This window comes from Anser brachyrhynchus, assembly GCF_964034855.1.
Source record: "Anser brachyrhynchus genome assembly, chromosome: 1".
Classification (NCBI taxonomy): domain Eukaryota; kingdom Metazoa; phylum Chordata; class Aves; order Anseriformes; family Anatidae; genus Anser; species Anser brachyrhynchus.
In genome coordinates, this window is record NC_137694.1 from 102786606 (window position 1) to 102793632 (window position 7027).

Consider the following 7027-nt stretch of genomic DNA (forward strand, 5'->3'; position numbering starts at 1 on the left):
GCTGTACAGTAGTCTCCTTCCTTGTGATAACACCATATACACGTACATCCAGCCATTTGTTTGTATGCCAGACGGTTCAGAATGAATTGATCTTTATATCTGCTTGGCCCAGAGGAAGCCCTCTTCCTCTGCTGAGGATTATGAATCACAGGAGAAGTGCTGCAGGCTTTAATCTAAGATGCTTTTAGGGACCAAATAGATAATCAAGGCCAGGGCAAAGGTTGCCTCTAAACTGGAGACAGTCCTCTTCTAAGGAACTATTTGGGCATCTTAGGATAAGAGCATACATCTTACTTCTTGCAGCAAGCTTATCTTTTTCTTTTTTTTTTAAGACAGACTTCTGCTGCAATGGTGTTTACACAGCACTTTATGTGGTCTCAAGAGAGCAAGGGTGATGTCCTTAAACAGGATTATCCACTCAACTGGACACAAACACAGCTAGCAGAATGAAAGCAGATAGTTTAGACAAAGACCCATGTACTCACTCATACTGCAAACACACTCTTGAATTTAGAAACTAGTTAATTATAACAGAAGAAAAACTTCAGATATTTTAAAAATTAAGGTAGACACACCGCCCTTGGGAACCTAGTAAGTTTTACTACAGTATGTAAACTGTTGCCTAATTTTCCTTTTTGATAATGTTAAAAATGCCTGTTATACTGCCATTGCCTTGATTACCTAAATGAACTTCCCGCATCCCAGCAGTGGTTTTCTTCCTCACAGACATGAATGCTATACTCTGTACGACAAATAATTTAAAAAATGATTTATACAAGTATGAAAAAAATCCACTGCATGCTCACATAAGGATGTAAACAAAATAAAAGAGTAATGAAAGAATGAAATTCCAAAGTTGCTTTAATGAAGGGAGTCATGTTCTGTAAAAGCTTACTGCCTAAGAGGCAAAGTTAAAAGCTAGATCTAGTGACACAAACAGCATTTTGGTGACAAGTAAAACAATCTAAAACTAGAAAAAGGCAACAAGGATTTAGGATATTGCACCTGCAGCCCAGTTCTTGGTTGTGAAATTCAGTGTTACAGACTGATGCCTTAGCAAGTCACTAACACATGAATGAGCAAAAATGTGACACTGAACACACAAAGCCACCTCCAAATTAAGAAAAGAGATCAGATGCAACACAAAACAATCTCTGCATATCATAAATGTATAGAGATTCATACACTGAGCCTGATCTTTCTGGAATATGCAGAGAGTAAGACATGATTCCTCACATTACACAGTACCTTGTGATAACCATAAAATTGATGCAACCCACTGCATCATGCATAATTTAGTTAACTAAAGGAAGATTAATCAGAAGCATAACTACTTGAAGCATATTTAAATTCTCCTCAACTTCTTAGAGAAATATTGCTATAGAAGAATGTGATGCATTCCCTAGAGGAAGCTTGCACCATATTCTCTCTTCTATAAAAGCAGTAAAATTTAAATTATGTGCTTTGACTGATGAACTCAAAGAAAGTGATTGCCCCATATTGGGTAGCTGTAAATCCAGAACTAAAAGCCTGTACAAACATGAAGTTGTTATACAGGTTGGTAATTAGATTAGCCCCACCTTGTCCTGAGGATCAACACAAAAATTGCCATTGGGGAGAGATCAGGTAATCCTCCCAGGAACATCCCTATACTTGCTCTAGGCAGGCAATGCCACAAATTACCAGCTCAACAAATGTGCAATGAGTTTGGCTAAACAAGAAGCAAATCAAGTAGTACTGGAATGTGAGTGCAGAAAATGGGAGTGTTTCACAGAATATGTGAAATACTAGAGAAAAGGGAGGAAAGTATGCATTCAGAGGGATTTGTAGGTCAGCGAGGGGAAAAAGTGAGCTTTCAGTGTGGTGAATTTGTACAAGAGGAGAAAATCGAGTCATTAGTCATAAGTATGTTAGCAGCACAGTACAGTTACTTGAAGAACATGGAAAACACAAGGAAAAACTGCAGGTCATAGGACGCTGAAGAAAGGCAAGTTATCTTTTTAAACTGGGAGCATCTGTCATCACAGGGGAGGTACAGACGTAGGAATACAAGTGCCTGAAGGGGAAGGAAGGTGCAAGGGAAAAAAAATAATTTTGTGGACAGAATCACAGAATCATAGAGGTTGGAAGGGACCTCTGGAGATAGAGTCCAACCCCCCTGCTAAAAGCAGGTTCCCTACAGGAGGTTGAGCCGGAAAATATCCAGGCGGGTCTTAGATATCTCCAGAGAAGGAGACTCCACAACCTCTCTGAGCAGCCTGTTCCAGAACTGGACACAATACTCCAGGTGTGGCCTCACCAGGGCTGAGTACAGGGAAATGGAAAGTAGTATTGGAAGAAGAGGAACAATGCTTCAGCCTCTCCAGCAAGAAGGGTTTGAGAATGTGAGGGTGCAAGACAAAACCAGGGGACAACAGAATGAGAGGAGACTCCACACGCTGCTGGAAAAAGTTATGAGACTGTACAGAACACCCAAAGAAACTTGAACATGTAGAGTAGCTGAAGTGATAAGAAAAGCCAGGGAACTAAGAACATGTGACAGGAGAGGTTGGGGAAAGGACAACGGAGACAGCAACATTTAGGGAGGAAAGCGTTGCTGGGGAATTTTCAACACAAGTACATATGTCTGGACAAATGGAAGTTTGGAGAAAGGACCAGCAAGAGCACATAAAGGCTAGGAAAGGTCATGAGGCTTGAGAAGGGCCTTAGACCTCTAAGAGGGAGAATAGCATTCAGATAGTTGAAGAACTGTGGAGAGCCCATGTCAGAATTCAAAGTTGGTGCACAGGTCAATGGGCAGGTAGACAGCACCAGCCCACTGCAGCAACGTACAGCTACAAGAAATGAATAGAGGATGCATCTCCAACTGGACTTTTGGAGAAGATGAGCAGGAGAGGACATGAAGGGACACATTTTGGCCACTGCAACAATTATTTGGTAGGCCTATGAAACAAAGTTAAGAGTGCTAAGGAGCTGTTCATACTGAAAGCTTGGAAAACAAGTAAAGATGTTCCAAAAAAAACTCTGGCAAAAAAAAAAAAAAAAATCAGAAGTATGAAGGCTCTAAATGCAACTTTTATTTGGCATGTGACCAGGACAAGTTTTGTAAAGGAATCCACTCATGAGAGCTCCAGGGTTCTGCAATTCTCCCTCTTCCAAGAAGGAACATTACAAGGAGCCTAGATGAAACACTGGACTGAACTCACGTAGGCAACAGACACAACTGAGTTGCCTATTCTGTGAAACCTACATCCCTTATCTACGTATAAGGTTGTAAATAGTTGTTTAGTAGTCAGAACAAACAAAACCTCCATACTTCCCCACTAATGCTCCTCTTCAAGTCAAGGCTACCAACCCCAGCAGATACTTCAGAGCTGGGCCTTCTGCCACTTCAAAGGAAAGCTAGGTCCATTAAACAACTGCTGATGTTCTATTCCTACTCTAAAGTAAAGTGTTTTATGTCTTCCCCACTATCATTTGGCTACTCCCCTGCTGAAACAAACACTCACTGCTATAATAGCTACCAGGCATGCAGCCTACCTCTTTGACCAATGCAGAGAAGCCTCAGGAAAGGCCAGAGCACAGCCTAGGACATCTAGAAACATGAAGGTTTAAGACATAACCAGGTAAGAGCAGTACAATTAAGGCTTCCCCATCATCAAACCTGAGAGTTACAGACCATCAGGATGAAGTAAGTAGATAGGGGAGCAGAGCTTGATTTTCTAACTATACATGTAAATAACTACCTTTCAGTAAAGCATTTGTGCGCATTTAAACCATGTTTTGTCCATGATACCAAACAGCAGAAGTAGCAAAGGTACAGACACTTTAAAATATAGCACATCAGGTCAGTTCCAACAAAGCATGGTACATTCACAACTTCAGGAGAAGGAGCCATCTGATGTTATTGACACCATGACACTTAGTCTCCTGGTTTGGGCACTGGAACAAGGAGGAGGGAGGGTCAGCCTCTTCTCACAGATACTAGCAATAGGACAAGAGGGAATGGCCTCAAGTTGCACCAGGCAAGGTTCAGGTTGGAAAGCAGGAGAAATTTCTCTCAGAAAGAGTGCTTAGGCATTGGAATGGGTTGCCCAGGGAAGTGGTGGCATCACCATCCCTGGGGGTGTGTAAAGAAAGGTTGGATGTGGTGCTTAGGGACATGGTTTAGTGGGTGATATTGGTGGTAGGTGGACAGTTGGACTAGATGATCTTGGAGGTCTTTTCCAGCTTTAATGATTCTATGATTCTATGTATAGGTTAGACATGCAACTCTTTGCAAACCATTACAACATGACTCATGAGCTGGGCACATGTTCAGACCACACCTTTATGCTCCACATCAGCTGGCCAGCTTTAGAGAGTGAGCACCTCTCTAGGTTTGGCTAGGGATTTTGAGACTGTGTCAGTCAACTGGAAATGTGAGCGTTACAAGATTGCAAGAAAAAGAGTCCTTCCCACCCTCAACAAAAACAATGCAGAACTGGAAGGCAACACATCTTGCTAGGAGTTGTAGCACAGCTAGTTCACACAGGTTGTACAGGCCTGATCTGTACTGATGTTTAGATTGTACGTGCTACTTCAATTCACTGGCCAGTCCAGACACCATTCTTTCTCAGAAAGGCTTCCATTTTTGGAATAGTTAGCCTAGCTGCACTATTTTAATTTCACCATTGAGCATACATTGTTCTGATACGGTTCTGATGAAGTTAAGCCTGGACAAATATTGTGATTAAAATATGTTGATCAAAAGGAAACCACAAGCCACAAGGAGTATTGTTTACAACTTAAAGTTTGTAACAGCAAGGGCAGAGAAGGGCACATGTACTTCATTTTAAAGCAAATCAACACTGGACAGAGCTATCATTTCTTTTTAATAAGTTTAAAATGTACATGTGAAACAAAACAAGGAGGCACTTACCTTTATTCCAGCCATGCTCCAAGATATGTTGTGAATAGCATCATGCTTTTGGAGCTCTTCATTTGGATCCTGAAGATGTCCCAGCACCACTCCAACCCTCATGAAGAATTATTTTCTGGACTGAAGGACCCAACGGTAGCTTATTGAAACCCAAAGACAGCACAGCCTGAGGAGCTGGAACTACCAGCTGGGGTCCACCTCCCCTTACATTGCACTGTGGCGGGAAGTAATATTGGCTTGCAAAGCCTCTCACCCCAGAGCAGCGAGTCTGAATGTATTGTTATGGACTTACCACTGAGTCGGTTCCAGTGGTATTGGAACTATGTGCTATTTGTGGTGAATGGAGTCAAATCCAGTTGGAGGCTGGTCACTAGTAGAGTCCCCCAGGGCTCAGTCCTGGGGCCAGTCCCCTTTAATATCTTGTCCTGGTTCCAGTTAGGACAGAGTTAAGTAGCTCATAGTAGCTGGTAGGGTGCTATGTTTTGGATTAGGATGAGAAGAGCGCTGATAACATGCTGATGTTTTAATTGTTGCAGAGCAGTGTTTACACCAGGCCAAGGACTTTTCGGCTTCTTGCTCTGTCCTGCCAGCGAGCAGGCTGGGGGTGCAGCAGGAGCTGGGAGGGGACAGACCCAGGACAGCTGACCCAAACTGGCCAAAGGGGTATTCCATACCATCTGACGTCATGCTAAACAATATATAGGGGTGGCTGGCCGGGGTGGGGGGCCGGCTGCTCGGGAATAGGCTGGGCATCGGTCAGCGAGTGGTGAGCAATTGCATTGTGCATCACTTGTTTTCTTACACATTATTATTGTTAATACTATTACCATTATCACTATTATTATTATTATTGTTATTATTATTTTCCTGTCTTAATAAACTGTCTTTATCTCAACTCACAGGCTTCACTTTCCTGTTTCTCTCCCCCATCCCAGAGAGGGAGGGGGGAGGGTGAGCGAACGGCTGTGTGGTGTTTAGCTGCCAGCCGGGTTAAACCACAACATATCTTTATCGATGATCTGGATGAGGGGATCGAGTGCACCCCCAGTAAGTTTGCAGATGACACCAAGTTAGGTGCGTGTGTCGACCTGCTTGAGGATAGGAAGGCTCTGCAGGAGGATCTGGATAGGCTGGACCGATGGGCTGAGGCCAACTGCATGAAGTTCAACAAGGCCAAGTGCCGGGTCCTGCACCTGGGGCATAACAACCCCAAGCAGCGCTACAGGCTGGGAGATGAGTGGCTGGAAAGCTGCCTGGCAGAGAAAGACCTGGGAGTACTGGCTGATAGTCAGCTGAATACGAGCCAACAGTGTGCTCAGGTGGCCAAGAAGGCCAACAGCATCCTGGCTTGTATAAGAAGCAGTGCAGCCAGCAGGTCTAGGGAAGTGATTGTCTCCCTGTACTCGGCTCTAGTGAGGCTGCACCTTGAGTACTGTGTTCAGTTTTGGGCCCCTCGGTACAAGGAGGACATGGAGGTGCTTGAGAGAGACCAGAGAAGGGGGACAAAGCTGGTGAGGGGTCTGGAGAACAAGTCTTACAAGGAGCAGCCGAGGGAGCTGGGATTGTTCAGCCTGGAGAAGAGGAGGCTCAGGGGAGACCTCATCGCTCTCTATAGGTACCTTAAAGGAGGCTGTAGAGAGGTAGGGGTTGGTCTATTCTCCCACGTGCCTGGTGACAGGACGAGGGGGAATGGGCTAAAATTGCGCCAGGGGAGGTTTAGGTTGGATATTAGGAAGAACTTCTTTACTGAAAGGGTTGTTAGGCATTGGATTAGGCTGCCCAGGGAAGTGGTGGAGTCACCATCCCTGGAGGTCTTTATTAGACATTTAGATGTTGAACTTAGTGATATGGTTTAGTGGAGGACTTGTTAGTTTTAGGTCAGAGGTTGGACTGGGTGATCTTGGAGGTCTCTTCCAACCTAGACGATTCTGTGATTCTTTATGCTTGACTAGCATCATTGCAATGGAATACCAACCATTTCTCTGAGGGATAAAACTTCAGGTGTGTGTATAGCATAGAAGTGACAAAAAAATATTCTTCCAAAAAGCATTTTGGAATCCCAACCGTTCCCCACCCACTGACAGACCAGACAGACTCAGTGTTGTG